The sequence below is a fragment of the Erythrolamprus reginae genome, chromosome 3 (genome assembly GCF_031021105.1).
Source record: "Erythrolamprus reginae isolate rEryReg1 chromosome 3, rEryReg1.hap1, whole genome shotgun sequence".
In the NCBI taxonomy this organism is placed as follows: Eukaryota; Metazoa; Chordata; class Lepidosauria; order Squamata; family Dipsadidae; genus Erythrolamprus; species Erythrolamprus reginae.
Genome location: NC_091952.1, coordinates 28,735,386 through 28,758,738, shown reverse-complemented (window position 1 = coordinate 28,758,738; position 23,353 = coordinate 28,735,386). Strand labels below are relative to the sequence as shown.

General features: G+C 39.2%; 1 protein-coding gene across 2 annotated transcripts in view; it reads left to right on the top strand.

Annotated features, from left to right (window-relative positions):
* The first annotated feature begins 3,464 nt into the window (after positions 1–3,464).
* The window catches only part of NCOA3 (nuclear receptor coactivator 3), a 114,903-nt gene continuing 95,014 nt past the window's right edge, over positions 3,465–23,353 (top strand). Inside the window, exon 1 of one of the 2 annotated variants that reach the window (XM_070744661.1) lies at positions 3,465–3,573. The gene's annotated coding sequence lies outside the window, so the exon portion shown is untranslated. The remainder of the gene's footprint in view (positions 3,574–23,353) is intronic. The other variant, XM_070744660.1, reaches the window with a different exon arrangement.

The window sequence follows — 23,353 nt, the reverse complement described above, 5'->3', positions numbered from 1 at the left end:
AGATCTGAAGGCATCTCAGCAGTGCCACGGGCTGATAGCTTCCATGCCATGCCACATTGAAGCAGTAATTGCTGCAAAAGGGGCCCAAAACAAGTACTGAGTACATATGCATGCTTATACTTTTCAGAGGTCCGATATTGCTCTATGTACAATCCTTGTTTTATTGCTTGCTTGTAATATTCTAATTTTTTGAAATTGTGGATTTGGGGGTATCATGCACTGTACACCATAATCATCTCAATTATGACAAATCATGGCTTGAACTATCTTGCCTTTCATGCAATGAGTCTCTCTCATATATTGGTTTCACCTTTTAAGTTGCATTCCTGAAATAAATGGCCTTTTGCATAATATTCTAATTTTTCAAGTTTCACCCATATATTGATATAAAAATTTGAAAGATATAATCAATCTCTTTAAAGGGAACGCGAAACAAAGGACCTGTCATTATTTCAGCAGAAAATAAACTTGACTGTGAGATGGAAAGTACAGGAAGTTTGTTTGTTTATGTATGTATGTATGTATGTATGTATGGTTGGTTGGTTGGTTGGTTGGTTGGTTGGTTGGTTGGTTGGTTGGTTGGTTGGTTGGTTGGTTGCTTGTTTGTTTATTTATTTATTTATTTATTTATTAGATTTGTATGCTACCCATCTCTGAAGATTCGGGGTGACTAGTTAGGATCTGCATCATGATTCTCCTCATGTTTTTGCCTATCCATAGTCCCTAGACTTTTGGCTGTGATGACTTCTTAACTGAACTCCTGGATTTGAAGAGTAACAGTCAGTAAAGGGCTACCAAAATTTTTACTACCACACTGTGGGCGTGGCTTATGCAGGACACCCTGCATTTTCTTTCAACATCTTTCAGTGCAAATTGGGTGCTCTGGGGTGGAGCTCCATTTTCGCTACCCCACTGCGTTCCCCTCTGTCCGGGCAGCAGCCCACCCCTGGTAACAGTTCAGAAGTTTTCTTAAAAATTGTGAAATCCATGATCAGTGATGAAATTTGATGGGCCTTCTGGCTGGGCATATTTGAAATTATAATCTATACGCATGTGGAGTGATTAAGGTTGGGTATTACAGGAATCTATGACTTGCAGTCTTGTTTTTAGAGTACATGAATGCTATGAATTGTATAGTGCAACCTGAGATCTCGATGAAATTTACTCACATTCTAATTTTACTTAGGGCCAAGGTAAGAAGAACTATCAAGAATTCATCCCAAGTGCCATAATCTAGATGTAAACTGAATTAATGGTAAAAGTTGGGGAATACTTGTTAGCTTGATATTTCATCTTTCCTTCAAAAGCCCAAGGTGATGAATAAAACATTTGATGTACCTCTTTCCATACCGAAAGTGTGAACAGTCCTATAGAACAGAACATTTTATTGGCCAAGTGTGATTGGACACACAAGGAATTTGTCTTGGTGCATATGCTCTCAGTGTACATAAAAGAAAATATATATTTGGCAAGAATCATAAGGTGCAACACTTAATGATAGTCCAGGTACAAATGAGCAATCAAATCATATTAGGAACCAGACAATTTAAATCATAAGGATACAAGCAACAAAATTACAGTCATACAGTCATTGGTGGTAGGAGATGGGTGATAGGAATGATGAGAAGAAGGTAGGATAATCCATCACCTTATCCATTAGAATACAGTATAATTCTTTATTGGCCAAGTGTGATTGGACACATAAGGAATTTGTCTTGATGCATATGCTCTCAGTGTACATGAAAGATACATTTGTCAAGAATCATGTGGTACAACACTTAATGATTGTCATACAGGTCAAATAAGCAATGAAGAAACAATCAATATTAATAAAAATCTTAGGATAAAAGCAACAAGTTACAATCATACAGTCCTAAGTGGGAGGAAAAGGATAGGAATGATGAGAAAAATATAGAAGTGCAGACTTAGTAAAAAGTTGACAGTGTTGAGGGAATTATTTGTTTAATAGAGTGATGGCGTTCGGGAAAAAACTGTTCTTGTGTCTAATTGTCTTGGTGTGCAGTGCTCTGTAGCGACATTTTGACGGTAGGAGTTGAAACAATTTGTGTCCAGTATGTGATTGGTCAGTAAATATTTTCACTTCCCTCTTTTTGACTCGTGCAGTATACAGGTCCTCAATGGAAGGCAGGTTGGCAGCAATTGTTTTTTCTGTAGTTCTGTTTATCCTCTGAAGTCTTTGTCAGTCTTGTTGGGTTGCAGAACCAAACCAGACAGTTATAGAAGTGCAGATGACAGACTCAATGATTCCTCTGTAGAACTGTATCAGCAGCTACTTGGGCAGTTTGAGCTTTCGGAGTTGGCGCAGAAAGAACATTCTTGGTTGTGCTTTTTTGATGATGTTTTTGATGTTAGGTAACCATTTTATGTCTTGAGATATGATACAACCTAGAAATTTGAAGGTCTCTCCTGTTGATACTGTGTTGTCTAGTATTGTGAGAGGTAGAAGGATGGAAGGGTTTCTCCTAAAGTCTACCACCATTTCTACAGTTTTGAGTGTGTTCTGTTCTAGATTGTTCCGGTCACACCACAAGGTTAGTTGTTCAACCTCCTGTCTATATGCAGATTCATCATTGTCTCAAATGAGTCTGATCACTGTTGTATCATCTGCAAACTTCAGTAGTTTAACAGATGGATCATTTGAGATGCAGTCATTGGTGTATAGAGAGAAGTGGACAGTGACGGAAGAGATAGTGACTCTTAAATATCTATGTGAAAATAATGAAGACTCGCAAATCTTTATCTGATAATTTGAATTTAGAAATATTTCTTTATTCATTTGTTTGTTTGTTTGGATTTCTATGCCACCCTTCTCCGCAGACTCAGAGTAGCTTACAACAATAGGAATAAAATACAGTACAGTACTATATGACAAGTGAAATCCAACCTAATACTAAAACTAATAATTAAAACCCCAATAATATAAAAAACATTCACCCAACAGTCATGCAATCACATCTGCGACCGGAGCAAGATGTTAAGCTCAAAGGCTTTTAGCTTTAAAGTTGTTAATATTTAGTTCCATTTAACTTTTGGGGGCAGGAATGTAAAGGTATTTTAATTATGCTCAGTTTTTACACTTTCACACCAACGCACACCTCTTTTAAAAGCCTCAGGCAGCTGACATTTTCAAAATGTAAAACCAACAAATTAATCTTGGCGCATGTCCAGGAACGCAGAGGAATCCGTTCGCACGCTTTTCCCCAAAGCGTCCTTGACAAAGATTTGGAGAAGCCAGGGCGAAGATTATTGGTTCGTGACTACAAACCCCAAAGGGCATTGCGGCGTGAGAAGAGAACTCAAGGCGAGGCAAAGGCCAGTCGCGGAGGCTTTTCGAGCCGGGTGTCCCTTTGGTGGGGGAACTGGAGAACTACAAGTCCCAGATGACTACGCGCTCGCCGGACTGGCTCCAGCTCTTTGAGGAGGCTGGTTCCTACTTCAAATCCAGACAGAGATCAAAATGGCGGCCGCGAGCTGAGTGTGAGGTGGGGAAAGGCGAGAGCGAGAAAGAGACGGCGGAGCAGAAGGCGCGCTCGGCGGCTTTTCCCGGGGGCGGTGAGTGCAATCCCACATGCAAGGGGGCGGAGAGGAAGTTAGCGGGTCTCTCCAGCGAGGAATGCTTGCTACTTCTCAGGGAAAAAGAGTTTGCAGGGGCAGCCCTAGTTCTTCTGACTCTGGACGTGTCGCCTCTTCCACAGGGGGGCGTCCACGGGCTTGGGGGGGGGGGCGTCGGGTTTAAACTGGGGTTTGGGGATGAGGAGAAAGTGTGTGTGTGCGTATGTGGGTTGGGGTAACTGCCTTGTCCCCGGGGATATTATGCCGGGGAAGGGCTCTGCACCTTCCCGGACGGCTCCGCGGGGCGTGTAAAGATGCCCGCAAGAGGGGCGAAGAAAGGAAGGGGCTTTCTTGCAGTCAGAAAGGGGCTGGTGTGTATTTGTGTGTGTGTGTGTGTGTGTGTGTGTGTGTGTGTGTGTGTGTGTGTGTAGAGAGAGAGAATTTGGCGCTCTCCCGTCGCGGGAATCTTCGGGTTGGGGGTTTCGCGGTGAGAAAAGGAGCCCGCGAAGCCCTTTTTGGGTTTTTTTGGCTGGTCTCTGGAGCGACAGGGTGAACGCGGGTAGACGAAGGGCGGGGAGCGGGGTTCCTTCGCCGTCGGGGAAGTTGCAGGGGCGAGGCGACTCCGAAGGAAACTCGAGAGCCGCTTTCCAACACCCCCCCCCCCGGGTTGCCTCTCGTTCGGCTTGTTGAGTTTGAAGCGTCTCCCAAAGAAGTCGCCCGAGGACTCCGGGCGTTGAGGATGCCCGGCGTCTCGTTCCGCTGGCCTGTCTTCTCTCAGCCATAGCAAGCAACCGAGCAACCACCGGGCTTGCAAGAGGGGTTGTGTGCATCGGCGGCTTCCGCTTTCCTGCTTGTGAACAGGGGGTAACACAACCACCGCGAAGCCAAAGGGGAACGCGAGGGCAGGGGGGGGGGACAGCCTCGGGGTAGGGGAGCATTTTATACCCACAGATGCATTTATTTCTAACTATTCCTGGTTACTTATTATTAAAAGTTTGAAGTTGCTTCTGGGCGGTTGGCTGCCTTTCGAGTGGGTCATTTTGCTTTGCCAAGTTTCTCAAGGGGAAAAAAACACCATGTTTCCAGCCTGGTTAGTAGTGCGGCTAGCCAGGTTTTTATTTTTATTAAAAGTGATTTTTTTTAAATTAAGAAAACCCCAGGTAACCTATGGTTATGATATCTGAAAAGGAATGAAAAAAATTATTTAAAAATGTGTACATGGCGTAGGTATATAGCAAAAATGAATGTTCTCTTACCTTGGCTGTGTTAACAGTCTCAAACTGATATTTTCAACAAACAATAATAATAGGCATGCCTGGTCTTTGGTATATGAGATACTACCTCAGGTTCACTTTCCGTGATACAGATAGTCTCTGTGACTTGGTTAGTGAAACGAAAAAGGTGTTTGTAATGAATGTAGATATTGAAAAGTATATACTGTATTCCACAAATGTTTGATAATAGCACATGAGGTGCGGAATGCTTAATTCATTTGTCTGATCTGTCGTCATAAGAACATTCTGCATTGTAACATTTAATACATTGTATATATATTGTATATATATTGTATATTTTATATATTGTAACTCCTAATTGTATGTTACATTTGCTGTAATATTTATACACAAATTTATTTTTATAATATGTAATCTATTAATAAGCCAACAAGAATGTTGATAGTTAAACACTATGGTTTCTACAGAATCACTAGAAGAAAATTTCAACCATCACTGGAAGAAGCTTTTCGTATTTGCTATTTCTAGCCTGATATAATCTGCACAATATATAATTTTATTTAAATATTGATAAATTGAGTATGGCTGTATTGTATATTTCTAACTTGGAAGTTGTCATTGTATATTAATTTGCTTATAATTTAAACGCCAGATAGCTAAGGAAGAAAGCTCTGATCACAATAGAATCAAAAGGAGGACTATTCCTTTACTGTACAAAGCTTAACAATGTAGATTGTATATATGAAAATATTCAGCAAACAAAAGCCTGACTTCTTATATATTGTATATTGGAGAAATCATAAAAATATGCTTGTTAAAACACTTGGGGAAAGAATATATTATATGTAAGATGAACCCGTTACTGTGCCTCAAATGATACTAGATACTTGTCTGACATTAGAGGTTGCTTCAGGTCTTGCATATAAATGAGCAATATGAGCAGTAATCGAAGATCTTATTTTTGCATTGTCTTACAGCGCTGCTTAAGACATGCTGTTATTCTGAAAACAAGAAGAGAACACTATCTTTAATATCTAAATTATTAGTGTGTGCAGCAATTGCAATTTTAAGATAGAATATTGTAATGAATATTGCAAGTTATGGTATTATGCTTAGAATAATTTTAGTAAAGGTAAAATGGGTTGTGTATTGAATATATTTTAATCATTGTGACAAACCAATGTGAAAACTGCTAATTTTAATCAGAATTATTAGACTACCCTCCCCAAAATTAATATGGCATAAACAATTTATTTAGAAACAGAACATAATTAATACATATCTGCAGATAAGTCTACAAACAGACTTAGAATATATTTTTTTTGGAAAAAAAATAGCTAATTGTTTTTACAGTGGCCTGTTTCTTAATTTTTCTTTTACATACAATTAAAATGATATTTTTATATGTATTTACATGAGAAACTACAGTTTAAGTTATTGAAATAGCATGAGAATTGAATGTATTATGGTAGGAGCAAGCAGATAGGATAAGTAGAATTCTTGACCAGGAGCTGAGTAAAAACCTCTCATTCAAGAAACTTTGTTGGCTAATAATGTCACCACCCCTTTTAAGTCAATGCTCAGCAGGGAAACCAGCTATGTTTCAAATCCATTTTTAAAGGAAATTTTCCTCTTCTCAGGAAATTCAAGATCTCTGAGTAAGCTGCCATAAATCTAATAAGCAATTGGCTTCCTTTTAGATGTAAAAAGTATTAATATAGTTGTTCTGAAAAATAAATTGAACGATTTATTGACCATAGCAGCCATTGAATGCCTTGTAGAGGTTGGTAATTCCGATTCCAGTTCTCAGGAGTATAGTTATTGGTGTAAGTTGGTCATTCATAGTTGTTAGGTGTGTGTTCAACACAGTTCAAATCTGAGCTACAAATATTCTACAATATTCTCTTCCATCGATATTTGTAGCTTTATTTAATCATACTGCCTCTGAAGGCCATTCAGAAGTTTTAATAGTTTTAGCATATTAGTTTCACCAATAGAGCACCACTGCTGTAGAAGCTGCAGTGGCTTCCAGTCAGATTCTGGATACAAATCAAAGTAATGGTTATCACCTGTAAAACCCTACATGGCTAAGGGCCTAATTAGCGCCAAGAATGCTTTTTCTTTCTGCCTGAAGAGATCACATTGAGGGAATTTGCTGAAGTTCCAGATATGAGGGAATGCCATATACAGGAATTCCATGCTTAAGAGAATTATAGACCTGTTGCTAGGGAGTGATTGGGCTTCAACTATAGAGTGCTTTGGATGAGATGGATTATCTGGGTCCTTTCCATTTGAATTTCAAATCTGGGTATAGGATGAAGATCAGTTTTATGTAAAAATCAAAGCTCTATTCAATCCTACTCCCACCTGTATTGGTAAAATATTTGGTTTCATGTAGACAATCACAGATTCATCTTAAAGTAGGAAAGTCATTGAATTTGAGGGTAATGAATTCAAGACTCTGAATTAACAGTTGGCAATCTTCCTCTGTGTAGGTGACAGAGGCTATGCAGCCATCATTTTGGGGGCAATAGTTTGTCCTCAAATGCCAAAGAGGCTGGTGAAGCCATTACCAAAATGGCTATCAGAGGAGGTAGCAAGTGATCTTCCCTCTTGTGGGCCTGGGCCAGGGGTGGGTTCTAACTTACTTTGCCACTGGTTCGCTTCCTCTCACACTGCATGGGCACACACGCATTGCATGAGCACGCACATGTGGAGTGCTGAAAACCAAGCTTCTGTGCATGTGCAGAAGCCAAAACCAAGATGGTGGTGTCTATGGTGCTGCCAAAAGTCAGTTTGAGGGCATGGCCAACTGGCGATCACTCCCGGTTCAGCGAGTGGGGGGAAATTACCACTAACGATTCTATAGAACCAGTCCGAACTGGGATCAACCCACCTCTGGCCTGGATGAATATAATTTTTGGGCTGGATGATTTTGGGTGGACAGTCCATGGTTGTAGATTGCTGACTCCTGTTTTAAGAGATGATAGAAATTATGATACATGAAAGGAGTTCCAATTCATTTATTAGATGTTCTTCGTTTTCATTCAGTCAAGTCTTAAACTGAACTTTAAATAATGTTCATACTAGATAGTATACAGGCAGCATTTGTGTTCTTTTCTCTTATTAAATTTTCTTCATAAGGTATTTTTAATCTCTTAGAGGTATATATAGGTTTCCATCTGACATCTTATTTTAGTTTTCTCATATTTTTGTGGATAGTGGAATATGTATACTTTATATGACCTTCAGTCTATTTTTGAAGATGTCTCAATTAATATAGTGACAATGCGAGACTTTGGTTCAAGGAGAAAAGCAAAAAAAAAAATAGACGTTTTGAGTCTTTTGAAATGCATTATTGAACCTACTTTGCTTACGGAATCTATCTTGCAATAGCAGCAACAACCAGTCCAAAATTTCAATATACTGCCTCCAGTAACATTATTGTTATAGTCTTCAGGAGCCAGAAATATGTATTTTTTTTAAAAAAAAATATTGCTGTTGGTTGCAGAAACAGTGCCATCATGTTTTGTTGATACTATTTGGAACTTATATCATTCTTATATTCAAATGACATATTCCTAGTAATATTTGGCTAGAAGAATAGGAGGAATAGAACCTTCAATCATTTTTTTTAAAAAGGCTGATAATACAGTTTGAAGATGTATAGGTTCTATGAATCCTACATTACGTGCCTCGGGTTCTTAGGTCTCTGGTAACTTCCTTATTACCCACACAGAATAATAATTGTTAGTACTTCCAGAGAAAGGAGAAATAACTTGATCACAGTAGGTACTGCTGAACTTATGACTGCAATTAGGGCTGGAGCAAAGTAGTAATTAAATAAAATATGTGACTGCTTCAATTAATGAAAGCAACCCTGGGTCATCTAGTTGCATTCATTAAACAATTGCATGGGGTATTAGGAGGAATGTGGGAATGGCTTGGGTTGGGGAAGACTTGGGGCTTGAAAACATTGGCTGGTTCCAGGACCTACTGGCACACCTGAAGTTGCTGCAGCCCTGGAGGCCTTTGGTCTTTTTCCTAGCCAGCTGTCCAACAATGAGTGTTTGAGTGTTTCCAGGGGTTACTGACACATGCAAAACTGTCATGGCACTGACACCTTCTCACCACAAAGCAACACATGGAAGTCTTCAGCCAACTCCAGGGCCTACTGGCATGCAACTTAACTTTATATTTTTCTGCATCTTCTGACAGACATGCCCAGCAGATGCGAGGTACAGTGTTCCCTCGATATTTGCGGGGGATGTGTTCCAAGACCGCCCATGAAAGTCGAATTTCCGTGAAGTAGAGATGCTTCTTTTCTTTCCTTCCTTCCTCCCCCTCCCTCCTTCATTCCTGTTTTTACTTACCCCCAGAACCCACAGGGGCAATGGGGCGGCAAGCAGGAGGCTTTGCTGTGCTCGCTGCGGTGATGGCGGGCGGCAGTAAGGCTCGGCTTCAATTGGAGCGTAGCAACGCTCCAAGAATTAAAGGGGTGGAATCGGAAGGCTGGGGTGGAAACGGAGCTTTTATTTAAAGAAGCAGGACAGCTGAGGAGGAGGGGGGGGGAAGGAGACTTAAAATGCACAGCCCCAGAAAACCCTTGGTGTGCAAATATCCCACAGAGTATTTTTTAAATAATTTTTAAAAAAAAACCGTGGTATAGACTTTTTGCGAAGTTCGGACCCGCGAAAATCGAGGGAACACTGTACAGCCTTCTTATAGAAGCTGCTTTGTGCCATCCGGCAAATGGACAATTGCTATTCTTTAGGAGAGGTTTTTTTTTAAAAGAAGGGCAGCTTTATATATTGCGAGAATAGTGCCCACTTGCAAAATGACATGAGGTGTCATCTGCAGAAAGCATTGGCTTACATGTCTGCTAGAAGCTGAAGAAAAACAGAAAGGCAAGTTACTTGAGGATAAGTCCTGAAGCTGGCTGAGGACTCCCATGCATGGCTGGATAGCTAGGTAGCAAGTGCAGTCTGTTCCTTCTGCTTATAACCTTTCCTGCCATCTTATTGACTTTTTGAGGAAGCTGGCAGACAAGATTGCAAATGACAATCATATGATCGTGGGGTGCTTTGCAACCTTGGGTGCTTGGCAAGCCAACAGTCATAAATGTAATATAGAATTAAAGTCACTGATATATCAAGGATCTAAATGTGATATTGGAACCATAACCATGATGGTGATGAAGATGTGTGGATTTTATTATGGCAGAAATCTTTCATGGGATGCAAAGCACTCTTTCTGAATCCAAACAGTGATTAAATGACCAGTTGTATGTAGAAGACTTATCATTAACAGTTCTGGTGCAATGAATCACTTTACTTGTACTTTCACTGGTCAGAATGGAGAGTTGAATCCACTGTAGAGGCATCTGATGAGAAAAGACTGGCTCTGCTAGTAATTTCGGGTGGCATAATTTCATTGTTTACTGTTATTGGAAATGTGTTATGGCAACCATTTTGTCTTCACTAATTTATCAAAGGATCTTATATCATGTTCTCACATTTTTATGTTCATTTCTGCTTGTTACTGATTATTCAGTTATCTCCCATTATCCCAATTAGTTTTTTGTTTTGTTTTAAGTAGCTATAGGCTTTCCCACTGACAGTTACTCCTTCCTCCTCAAAGAAATTAATATTTTTCTACGAAGTTTTTAGTCTGTTGATCAAAAGGGTGTTTCTAAGTATGTCTGATCTCCTTAGTCTGAATTTTCACTGGTAGCACTTAAAATTTTCCGGTACTCTTGGCAGGAGTAGTCACGTGTGGGTATTAACTTCCATCTGCCTGAAGACTGAGCTTGTATCACTTTGGCTGGCCACTCTCCTTCGCTCGCCTGGCTTTGGCAGTTTTTTTTACAACTCAGTCACTCAAGGAGACGTTTTTTAATCAATTCCATGCAGATTGAATTTATTACCTTCTCATTTCTTCTCTGAGAAAGATTGTTTACTAAAACAGGATTGCTTGTGAATCGCTACTGGCCTTCTTCACGTGCAAGGGTTGGTGAGTAACAACCTGGCTGGCTTATCAGGAGTCGCTTATCAGTTTTCTTTGGCCCTTGTTTTCTGGGGTTAATCCATTCAGGGAACCCCAATGATGCAGACACTGGAGGCTCAGCGATGTGGCCATAAAAGAATAGCAGGTCCTTCCTGGTCTGCTGGGACAACCACCACCAGTCCGATAACTCTTACAGCAGGATGATTCTGGGGGCTCACCTGTGCTTTGGGATCCCCTGATGTTGGTGGCACAGATCCCTAATTAATTTCTAAACCAGGGCCGGCTAAGCGGATCCTTCCCAGACCCTGGGATGTATGCCCCCCCTCAAGAACATCTCTTGGGACAAGCTTTATGAACAGACAGACATGACTTTGCGGTCGGCGGCTCTTGCAGTTCTCTTTTTAAAAAATTTTTCTTTTCTTCCTGGTCACCACTTTTTTTGTTCAGTATGGTTGCTGTCGCCATTTTGATTGCAATCTGGCCGGGGCCCGGGGAGGCTGTAGCCTAGCACAGACTTTCCCTTTATTCCAGCATCTGGGAGTTTTTTCATGGGCCTTCAAACATTGGTCCTAAGCCCCTCAGTTTTGAAGCTGCAATTGCTTTCTTGTACACCAGCCACCATGTCTCAATCTTATAGTGGCCACCATTTTGTCATGGCTGCCATTTTGGATTGGGATCCAGCCCAGGCCTGGGGAGAGTGCCTGGTAGAGCTTTCCCCTTTTCTCTCAGCAACTGGAGACCTTTCCTTTGAGCTTCTTAAGCTTCTTAAAGCCATTGGGTCCCAGAGTTCTTTAGTTCAATGTCTCAGTTGTTCCCTCTGTATAACGGATGCCATTTTTTCTTCGTTTAATAGCGGCCACCATTTTGTTTTCTAGACTTGATTGCTGGGTCAAATTCCCTCTTGCGGTGGGGTTCTTCGATAGTGACGCCTTCAGGAGACCTTGCACCCAGACTCTACAAGACCACTGCTTGCTCAGGCCAGCAGCTGCCTAGCCTTTCCTGGTCCTTTTCCATCTCAGCCTACCCTTGGGAACAGCTTCCATGGCAGACTAAAGGAAGCTGGTTAGCTAAGGGGGGAGGGGCAGGTCAAAGGGCACCCAAAGGCTCCTGATCCACCCCCAAAGGAGATTCAAGCAAGGCCAAGGCGCCTACATCCTCCTCCATATCAGAGAAGGAAATAGAGTGGCACCACAGCGCTCGGGAGCGCCAGTTCGCCAAAGCCTCAAAAGTAGCTTTGTTCGTCTTTTTGAGGAGGCCATATCTGAAGAGGTGCATGACTCTCCATTCTAATACCAATTTAAAATAGGTTTACTATGTTAGGTAATGTGATTGTGTGGGAAAATGAACTACGGTTTTGGCTATTATATTAACTAAATGTAATATAACATGAGTTTAAAAATCCTTAGCATTTTTGGGGTATTATTATAATTTTTGTTCATTAAGATCTGACACAATATTTGTAAATTTTATGCAGCATTTTATGGAAATTTCTCTTAGGTTGTTTGTCAATAGGATACGTTTCAAATATTTTAGAATATAATCAGTGGTTGTATTGATTAAAGATGATGGAAAATGAACATTACCCCCAGTCAGATTGGGAATAGATAGCTCTTACCTGCAATATAACATCTTTGTATTGCACTTCATTCTAAAAAGAGTCATATAGTTCAAACCAGACCAAATATTTTTCTAGTTAGCATTTGTCTATTCTGTCTGAGCAGCTTGTAGGGAAAATGGTATCAGAGTAGTAACCATAGCACACTTTTATTTTGTTTTATTTTATTGTTTTATTTTCTTATTTGTGTCTTGAAAAGCAAGAATGACAAAATTCACTTAACTGTCTCGCTTAGCAACATAACTTTTAACTTTTAGGCTCTATTGTTGTGAGTTGAGGAGTGGGGTGGCATAGAAATCTAATCAATCAATCAATCAATCAATAATTGTATTGTGCATCCTGCCAATTAAATATTAATCATTTTGATTGCCAAATACTACATTTGCCAAGATTCAGATTCCAAAAAGACTCATACATTTGTAATCACAGTGCTACCTCTACCTACAAACACCTCTACTTACGAACTTTTCTAGATAAGAACCGGGTGCTCAAGATTTTTTTGCCTCTTCTCAAGAACCATTTTCCCCTTACAAACCCGATCCTCCGAAACTGTAACCGGAAAAGGCAGAAAGAAGCCTCCGTGGGGCCTCTAGGAATCTCCTGGGAGGAAGTAGGGCCGGAAAAGGCTGGGAGAAACCTCCATGGAGCTTCTCTAGGAATCTCCTGGGAGGAAACGGGGCCTTCATCCTTCCCAATCGCAAGCATTATTTGCTTTTACATTGATTCCTATGGGAAAAATTGCTTCTTCTTACAAATTTTTCTACTTAAGAATCTGGTCACATAAGTAGAGGTACCACTGTATTTGGCTAGATTAAAAACCTTTGCCATCAGAATTTTTCAAGACGATCCCTCTTTTCTCTGTACAGAAGCTGGGTTAAGGAAGGTATTGCATATAGGGGAAATACTCAAAAGACCATTGAGAAGATAAAGTATGGATCAATAGAGTAATCCAGGCAAATGGCCAAAAGTTTATCTTGTGATAGGAAAACTTAATACAGTAATTCACATAGCTCTTTCATGGAGAAAGATCCGAAGTAACAGTCTAATAATAATAATAATAATAATAATAATAATAATAATAATAATAATAATAATATAATATTAGATTTGTTTGCCGCCCCTCTCTGAGGACTCGGAGAAGACATAGCCTGCAATTGCCCAATGGACCAGTTTATAAAGGAGATGGGGAACGCTTCATACTTTCATAATTGAAAGATTTTGTTAATGTAACCTTACAATAAAATAGAATTAGCTCATCTAGTTGTGTTTCCTGTTGGGTCTACTTGGGAAGAGTGACAGAATTGCAACCAGATGAGCTAATTCTATTTTATTGTAAGGCTGTACTGTATTAACATAAATTAGGGTGAAGGTCTTCTGGGCCTTTTGCCCTGCCAAACACTCAGCTGTGGGCCATTGTGACTCTTATCTGATTGATCCCTTGGCAGTCTCTCTTTGTCCAGTCTCCCAAGGTCTTTCCTATATGCTATTACAATTTATGATTTGTAAGTTCCTGGCATAGAGATAATCAAGTAGCAGACTTCTTTTCAGCATTTTGCATGCTGGTCAGGAACTGAAGCCATCAAGCTCACTGAGGTGGTTTCAGCGCCTGTGGAAAATTCCTTGGATGAGGATCCAAGATGTGAACAGATATTAAATAATGCCTGTAATGTTAATACCTACAAGTGAAAAATGAAGTCTTTTATCTGCACCATCAATCATACTATGTGTCCTAATCAAGATCACGAAGTTTAAAATTGCCCTCAGCATAAGAATTGCTATAGAAAGGAGTTACACATCTAGCAACTCCTGAACATAACCTATAAATCATTAGCCAAAGAACTATAGGAAGTCATCTATCAGAAAGTTTTAAAGCAATCTCCTTCTGTGTGTCATGAGCACTTACATTTGAATAATTTAATCCAGCAGGTAGCCAAAAATGATTCCTGTTACATTATTTCAGAACTCATTTAAGACCTCTTACAATTTTAGAAAGCACATATAGGATGTGTTTTAATACTACTCCGTCTTCAGCCATCCTAGAGAGCAGATCCAAGAATATTCCAGGGTCACTGAGACTAGGTCACATGGATCAGATAAGTGTAGTCCTCAACAACCATTCATTTAACGATTGTTCGAAAGCACTGTAATTTGATTTATAACCAATTTATGTGAACCAATTTTCACACATAAGACTGTTTATTTATTTATTAGATTTCTATGCCACCCTTCTCACAGAGACTCAGGGTGGTATCCCCATGGTTGCAGTTATCCCCATGGTCATGTGATCAAAATTCAAATCTTTGGCAACTGGCTCATGGGACCATGAGACCATGTGATCACCTTTTGCAACTTTCCTACAAGCAAAATCAATGGGATAATATTAATAACCGCGTTATTAATAGCTGCATTGATTCACTTAACAACTGTGGCAAGAAAGATCGAAAAATGGGGTACAGCTCACTTAATTATTGTTTCACTTTGCAATGAACATTTTGGACACAATTTTGCTCGTAAGTCAAAGACTACCTGTAGTATTGTCTTTGTCAAGTATTTTTAAGTTGTTGCCTTTTATTCCGATTTAAGATGACAGCTATTCCAGCCATTTAAAATAATCAGCTGTACTGAACAATTTTTATATGGCAGACGCAAACAACAAAAAACTTCTGTGGCAAAATTTTATTACTTACAGAAAGAAAAACATTGTAGAAGGGACACCATCACAGGAGGGAATGCTTCCCTGCAAAGGTTACCACACAATGTATTTGTTTAGATCCCTGGGCTTAGATCAGAACAGCACTCTCTGACTTCTGGTTTACAGTAGTACTTTGGTATTTGTTAATTGGTTCCGGAAGACGTGATGAGTACTAAAACTCAAACGTGCCAAACAAACCACATGACTTACCACATGACCTTTTATTTTAGCTGGGAGGGACTTCCTGTCTGCCTGTCCCTTTTTCTATATCAGAGACCTTCCCAGCATGGCTGACTTCCTGTTCGCCATCTGAGGCCGTCCCCATCTTCCTTTTGCAGCAACCTTCCTGGCATGCCCAACTTCCTGTCTTTTCTCTGTGGCTTTAATTCTGGGCTTTAGTTCCCAAAGTCTCTTGACATTGGGCATGCAGCCTGATGATTAGTGAAGTGAAAGTCTGGAAAGTAGCAAGTTGCCTATTTTTGCTTTACAGTATTTGTTTTTAAGGACTTTTATCAAATTGTCCAAACCATGTGTTCCTCAATATCAAGCTTTAAAGTCTTACTAATAGAAGAAGCATATGTAGGTTAGGGTTGAACTGTGGATTCCTTGGAATCCATAGTGGAATAGAAGCTTGGAATCAGACAAATCAATCATCAACAGGTACATAGAAATAAACAATATTTAAGCACAGTTTAAAAGAGACAGTTAAAAAGCTAAAAAGGAAACAAAGACCAGAATATCTCTTTGCTAACAATCACTACTCAGATAAACTGGAACTAATACCAGGATTAACACCAGACAAACATGCAGAAAACATCCTAATCAAGGGTGCACACACATACACTATGAGGGAGATGGGTGGTTTATAAAAACATCATAAAAAATAAAACTACCAACTAAGATAGTCAAATAGCAAGCAATCAAGAAACTATCACAGACATAACAACACTTCTATCAACTCTGATAGGACAAGATTTTGTTGTGAGCCGCCCCGAGTCTTCGGAGAGGGGCGGCATACAAATCTAATAAAATATAATTTTTATTATAAGATACTGTAAAGAAACAAAGCGAACCTCACACTCTTAACACTGAAGATGTTACCTAGTTGGGTAATGAATGAAACGTTAGCAAGAAAACAATCAAGCTCAGAGGGCACCAAGGATTCCACATTAAAGTCTGTGCTGTACCACCAAATGCTTATTAGTTGCATTGTAGGCATCTTATTAATAATGATAGTAAGAAAAAATAATGTGTAAAAAAAAAAGGAAGAGAAAAAAATGATTGCAGTTCCCAAAAGAAGGAAAGAGTAAAAATGAAGGTTATGAACAAAGCCTGATTCATGAATCATGAATTATCAGAAAGTATAATACTGTAATACATTTTGGGTTATATTCTTTAAGGGCATGGATTTTTGTTCTAGCTGTTGTAGGGACTGATTGAATTCACATTGTGATTTGCATCACTCTTTCAGTGTTTATAATAGCAATCTAATAGCATGTAGGTTATGTCAGTAATTTTGAAAAAAGACTTTATTCTAATAAAGAAAAGATTTAGTGTATTTTTGCCAATAATATGCAAGAGATATCTACAAAATGTGGATATAGAAGTGCTTCTGTACTGCACCTTTGTAAAAATAGTAGCCTATTTCTCAGTGCACATCTATGTGTTATTACTATATGCTGTGTATCTATTGTGTTACACTGATACTTGCAGGAAGAAAAGTATCAATTCTTACCCTTTCTTTGCTGGTTGGTTGGAAGAAATTCTTATATATTACAAATAAATAGGTATTAGCTAATTAGAAGCTTGCTAGTAATGAAACTATTGCAGTTGTGATGAAGGATTACATACTTCTCTGACATTATTCAGTATAGATATAATCTGGGTATTATACTCTATATTTAATAGTGTAGGTTTAAATGATCCATTGAAAGCACTTCAACAACTCAGATATAAACAATAATCTTGCTACAATAAGACTATTGTTTATATTTGTGGCATCATTGAAGTGCTTATAGTGGATAATTTATGTCTGTTGAATGCAGAAAAGCTTTTGTGTATTGCAGTCCACTTTATCACTAACTATAGTGCTTAGAAAGGAGTGTTGTATGTGTTCTGCCCCAAAGTTATTGAATTAGCTTCAGTTACTAAGTGGAGACTCTAGTTGTAGCAAGAATATAGTTTTTCAATTGACTTTAAAAGCTATAAAATCTTTCAAAATTTCCGAAGCAAATTTGACACCAAATATTAATTGGTGTATTGTAGAATAAAATATCAGAATGAACTACACAGTTTTAAGATGTTACCTAGTGAATTTCCCAATCTTTTCCATTACATTGGAAATACTTCCATCATGTTTACATTGCTGATAGTCTGGTCAGCAGTTTTCACTCTGAATGGAATGTTAAACTATTGAATCTGTCATATGCAGGCAACTAGCAGAATTTTAGTTCTGAAAACAAACTTCAACAAATGATTTTAATATTTCTAAATTTTTATTTAAGAAGTTAATCATTGTTCAGATCGACTGAGGTAAGCTTCAGAATACCATATTGTAAATATGAAACATTCATACTGATCCATTATTAAGAATTTACATTAATAAATAATAATAATTATTAATAATAATTTATTAGACTTGTATGCCACCCCTCTCTGAAGACTTAATACAGTGGTACCTCTACTTAAGAACTTAATTTGTTCCATGACCAGGTTCTTAAGTAGAAAAGTTTGTAAGTGGCAGCAATTTTTCCCATAGGAATGTAAAAGCAAATAATGTGTGCAAACCCATTAGGAAAGAAATAAAAGCTCGTAGGAGGAAGCTCATAGGAGGACAGTCGCTGCCGAAGGAAGAAGGTGAGGTGAGGGGAATCAAAAAAATCCAAAACTTTAAGGCTTAAAAAAACCCGGGACTCTGAGGCGGCGAGAAGGAACACGCATATCCCATACACTCGGCGCGAGGCTGCCTCCCATACATTGTGCCAGAGCGAGAAACCCAGGCAGGTGAGAGGGGGGAACCTCCCGCTCCTTTGACCGAAAGGCTACTGCTGCTGCTGCTACTACCTGCTTCCTCTTCCTTCCCATGCTGAAGGGCTCCCTTCTTCTCTCACTCGCTCGCTCACTTTGTAGTCCTTCACTGTGGTAATTCCTCAGTTTGGCTGAAGCCGAGTTGATTTGGCCGGGGTGAAGTGCCCTCTTTTGCCTTTCTGTGCCCAGACGCTCCAGGAGGCAACCTTGTGCCAGATGTGTGGGAGGCAGCACAAGGGAATCACCATAGTGAAGTGGTTTATTCCCTCTCCAAGCGTCCAGAGAAAGGAAAATGCTTTGTTCACTCTGGATTGTCAAAGCCTTCTTAAGCGCCACCAAAAGGCTCCTCTGGCAGCCCAGAAAAGCCCGAGATGGCAGGGATTAAAGGGGGAATGGCAGGAAACTGGCCGGGCCTTTGTGCTGCTCTCAAATTTCCTGGGAAATTTTTCCAGGCTTGGGTTCTTAAGTAGAAATTGGTTGTTAAGAAGAGGCAAGAAAATCTTGAATACCCGATTCTTATCTAATAAAGTTCTTAAATAGAGGCGTTCTTAAGTAAAGGTACCACTGTACATTGAAGTATCTGTTTTCTAGAATTCATTTTCCATATCTTGGGTCATTTTGAAGATATACGTGTACACATACAAACATGCACACACACACTTGAAGGGCTATCACATGGAGGATGGTCTAGAGCCGTGATAGCGAACCTATGGCACACATGCCACAAGTGGCACATGGAGCCATATCAGACAGCACATGAGACTTTGCCCTGTGTCAGTTCGAGCCAACTGATTTTCGGCCTTGGAAAAGGCCATTTTGTCCTCCAGATGCTTCAGGGAGGCTTCCCTGAAGCCCTTGAGGCAAAAAAAAATCACCGAACGGACAAACAGGAAGTTCAGAAAAATGCACTTCTGGTTTGCTGTATTTGGAATCTGGAGAGTTCAGGGCAGCTTCAGGAATATAGAAAATCTATGGGGTATTGCCAAGAGAAAGATAAGAGACATGAGACCGAACAATGCAGAAGAGCTGAAGGCTGCTGTTGAAATATCCGGGTCTTCTGTAATACCTCAGCAGTGCCACAGCCTGATAGCTTCTATGCTATGCCGCATTGAGGTAGTAATTGCTGCAAAAGGAGCCCAGACCTAATACTGAGCTTTTTTTCCTTTTTCCTCCTTGCTGGCCTGGGACGAGCTTCCCTCTCTCCTGCCTGGCTCCCCTCCAGCCTCACACAGTCACCTCTCACCTGAGGTGCAAGCAGAAGGTGTGGGTGGAAGCGGCGCTGGCAGCATTTATGCTTCTGGCAGCAGCTGTTCGCCTAGCTACCCAACCTGAGGCAGGAGGGCGACCCAAGAAGGAGAGCGCAGGAAACAGGAAGCAAATTGTCATCCCAGCGAGCGACACTGGTAAGGTTGTAAGTCGAAGACAACAGTTCGCTTGAACGATGATGATCGTTCAAGCCATGCCCACCTGATCATATGGCTGGCAAGCCACTCCTACCCACATGACATTTATGCCACACCCACAAAATAAGCCACACCTACATTGTGGCAGTAAACATTTTGGCTGCCCATTACTGGCTGTACCCCATAATCATCACACTTATGACAAATCATGGCTTGCATTTAACGAGTCTTTCTCATTAAGTTACGTTACTGAAATAAATGAACTTTTACACAATATTCTAATTTTTTCAGTTTGACCTGTATATGATTTTATGAGTCTATGTTCAAAGGCACTCTGGATTTTTAGATATAACCAAATTTCTTTGTTAAATTCCATTTTAACAATTTAAAAAAAATTAAAATAGGGAATTTGGGGTACAATAGTATTTTAGTTTTACATAGAGAATGGGGGGAAAAGAAATATTAAATGTTAGATTTTGCTAAAACCCCAAACCCTCATTTGCAATAGGGACAATTATTTTTCTTTCTCAACTACTTTTTAAATGTCTCCTCTATTCAGGCTTTAGTGTTTGATTTTTCTTACATTTAAGTATTTGATCACATTACCAAAAGCTGATTGATGATTTATAACCTGTCTGTACTGTTGACATCCATAAAAGAATACCGAGATTTGTCATTTAAATATATTTCCTACTGCTATAATTGCGTTTTATTCCGGGACTCAGTCTGCTGCAGGGCTGCCTATCCTTCTTGTAATCACAAGAACTATAATTTGATTAAGAAAACAGTTATCTTTTAGCAAAATAAAGGCTTAAGTTTTTCAATGCTTTAACATGATAATAGCTTAAAAATATCACTCTTACAAAGAATTCTCCATCAAATTGAAGGGTTTTTTTTAGTATAAAATGTTTTTTTTAGCTCTAACGAAATTATCAAATATAATTTGTGATTAAATCAAGGAGTAAAAGGATGATGGGGAAAATCCAAAACCCCTTAACGATTTGTTTATAAATATGAAATCATGCTTTGTTATGTCTGATTATGATATTTGCTGTAGCACTTTACAACAAATACAAATCTAATAACATAATTGTACATTATCTATATATAACGTTTATTTCATTCCTCTCTTAAGATATACTGTATTTGTGAATAAACTTTATATGTAATTTTTAAACATATAAACTATTAACAACTGCTTGTTATATGCTTGTTCTATTTAGTTTATGAAAAGACAGTTAGGACCTTCCATAATAAATAGTGTTTCAATTTTTGCAAATCATGACAAATGCTACAAAACTAAGACAACTCACCAGTCTCAACACAATATAACTTACCTTACATCCATAATATAAATAGTTGAAATATTCAACTTATGTGAATATGTATAAATAAAAATGTAAATGTTTGCTTGTTCAAAACCTTAAATCTTCTAAAGTGCTTCACAAATTACTTTGAAATTTTGACACAGCATTGCATTCGAATACAAGCATTTTTATGTACCTATATTACATAGATGTCACACCGGTTACAGGTAAAAACAGGGAGTTGCTTGGCAATGAGGCTGGTGAAAAAAGATAGGAGTTGCGTTTTGATTGACTGCTGAAAAAGATAGGAGCCGCATTTGGATTGGCTGGTGATAATGAACCAATGAGAGTGGTCCATTTCAATGGAGTTAGCGAAGTGTGGTAAAAGGTCGGGTCTTCCAATGGGTCCCTGGCCGAGTGAGAGGTATAGAGGCATAAAGTCCCCAGGGCTGGGGGTTCGACTCCTACACCCAATGCACCTTTTAATTCTCAATTTCATACAGTTATTTTCATTTTCACTAAATTCATTTATTTATTTTGACACAGTGAACAGGGATTTGCTTACTATTGAGGCTGCTGAAAATGATAGGTGTGTTTGGCTTGGCTGCTGAAAAAGATAGGAGCCACGGTTTGTTTGGCTGGTGATAATTTAAACCAATGAGAATGGTCCATTTATATGGAGTTAGCTAAGTGTGGTAAAAGATCGGCAACGGGTCCCTAGCCGAGTGGGAGGGATACGAGCATGAAGTCCCGAGGGTTGGGGGTTCAATTCCTACACCAATGCATCTTTTCTTGATATAATTTTCGATTACCTACAGTTATTTACATTTTCACTATTTTTTTTATTTATTTGGACACAGCATTGCATTCGAATATGCACGTTTTTATGCACCTATATTATATAGATATCACACCTGTGACAGATAAAAACATACAGGTGCTTAAAACAGGACCTTCTTCACTGATTGCTTTGACATTTTGACACAACAGGTATATTGCATTTGAATATGCCTGTTTATACCTGCTATTACGTTATATAGATGTCACACTTGTGACAGGTAAAAACACGCAGGTGCTTAAAGCATGACCTTCTTCAATGGTTACTTTGAAATTTTGACACACCATTGCATTTGAATATGCATGTGCAGTTTACCTCTACATCTGTATTGCTTGTCACATGGGCAGTTATCTGTTGCATGTTACAGAGTTATTAATCAGACAAACCAGACTGAGCCACAGCAACTCTTGGCTGGGTACAGCTAGTTTTATAATAGAGACAAATTATAATATAAAACAGAATTCAAATTACACAAAAAGGGCAGTCTTAAATGACTGTTTATTCTCCACAGCCATCCTGAATTTGTGGAAGGCAATACATTTATTCCCTATTTTCCATTGGGGGATTTGAGGGGCAGAATCGATCCCTGCCCCCCTCCCCATTTAACTGTGCTGTGCAGATCCTGGTATATTTCCATATTGAATGAAAGTTTTGTTCACCAGTCTTAGGACTTATTTATTTGTTTGATTTCTGTAACTGCATATGTTAACAAGTGACTGGGTGGTTACGAATATTTCTACTGAAATGTTGATGTTGTGTAATAACCACAGAAAGCAAGTTATTTGTGTTCTATTTGTAGAAATAGTAATCCGATGAACTTTATGGGGTTGATGTAAGAATTAGTAATAACATGTTTATGAACTATTTTATAAACATGTTTTTCACATAAATGGGGGTATTTTTGCCTTCCCCCAGTCCCCAAGAATTGTCTGCAGGCTTCCCAGACCCCTTCCCCACCCCATTTTTGCAAAAACACCAGGGCAAAAATGGCCCATTTTTCACAAAAAAAGAGGTTGTTTTTGCCCTCTAATTAACTCATCTAGCATGACTGGAGGAGGAATTCTGGGAGTTGAAGTCCACAAGTCTGAAGTTTGCAGTTTGTAAAAAGTGTACATGGTTGTAAAAAGTGTACATGGTTGTAAAAAGTATTCTGCTACACTGGTATTTTATTAAATAATATATTACTACAACATTTGGTTCAGAACACTTTTTTCCTTGTTTTCCACCTCTAAAATATAGGTGTGTCTTATACTTCGAAAAATATGGTATATTGTATGAATCCTCCCTGCTGAAACCCAAGTGTTACTTTCAGCTACTAAGAAAAGAGACTCATACAGGCTGTCTGTGCTGGACCTCCGGGTGCCTGCTTGAGGCACCCCATGCTCCTTACCTTCCGGTTTCTAGTCATTTCTGGGGAATGGCTGAAGGTGCTGCTACTTGAAGGGTTCATCTCCTCTCTGTGCACAGAAAGGAACTCCTTCAGCGGTGCACAGGAATGAAGCTGAATTTTTCAGAATTTTAGCTCCATTTTTGCACCCTACTAAAGCATTCAGCTCCCCTAACTGTACAGAAGGGAACTCCTTTGGCAGGAACAGAGCTGCCAAAGAGTCCAACTCCTTTCATAACTTTCAGAAGTCAGCAGTCCAAAGATTACAAG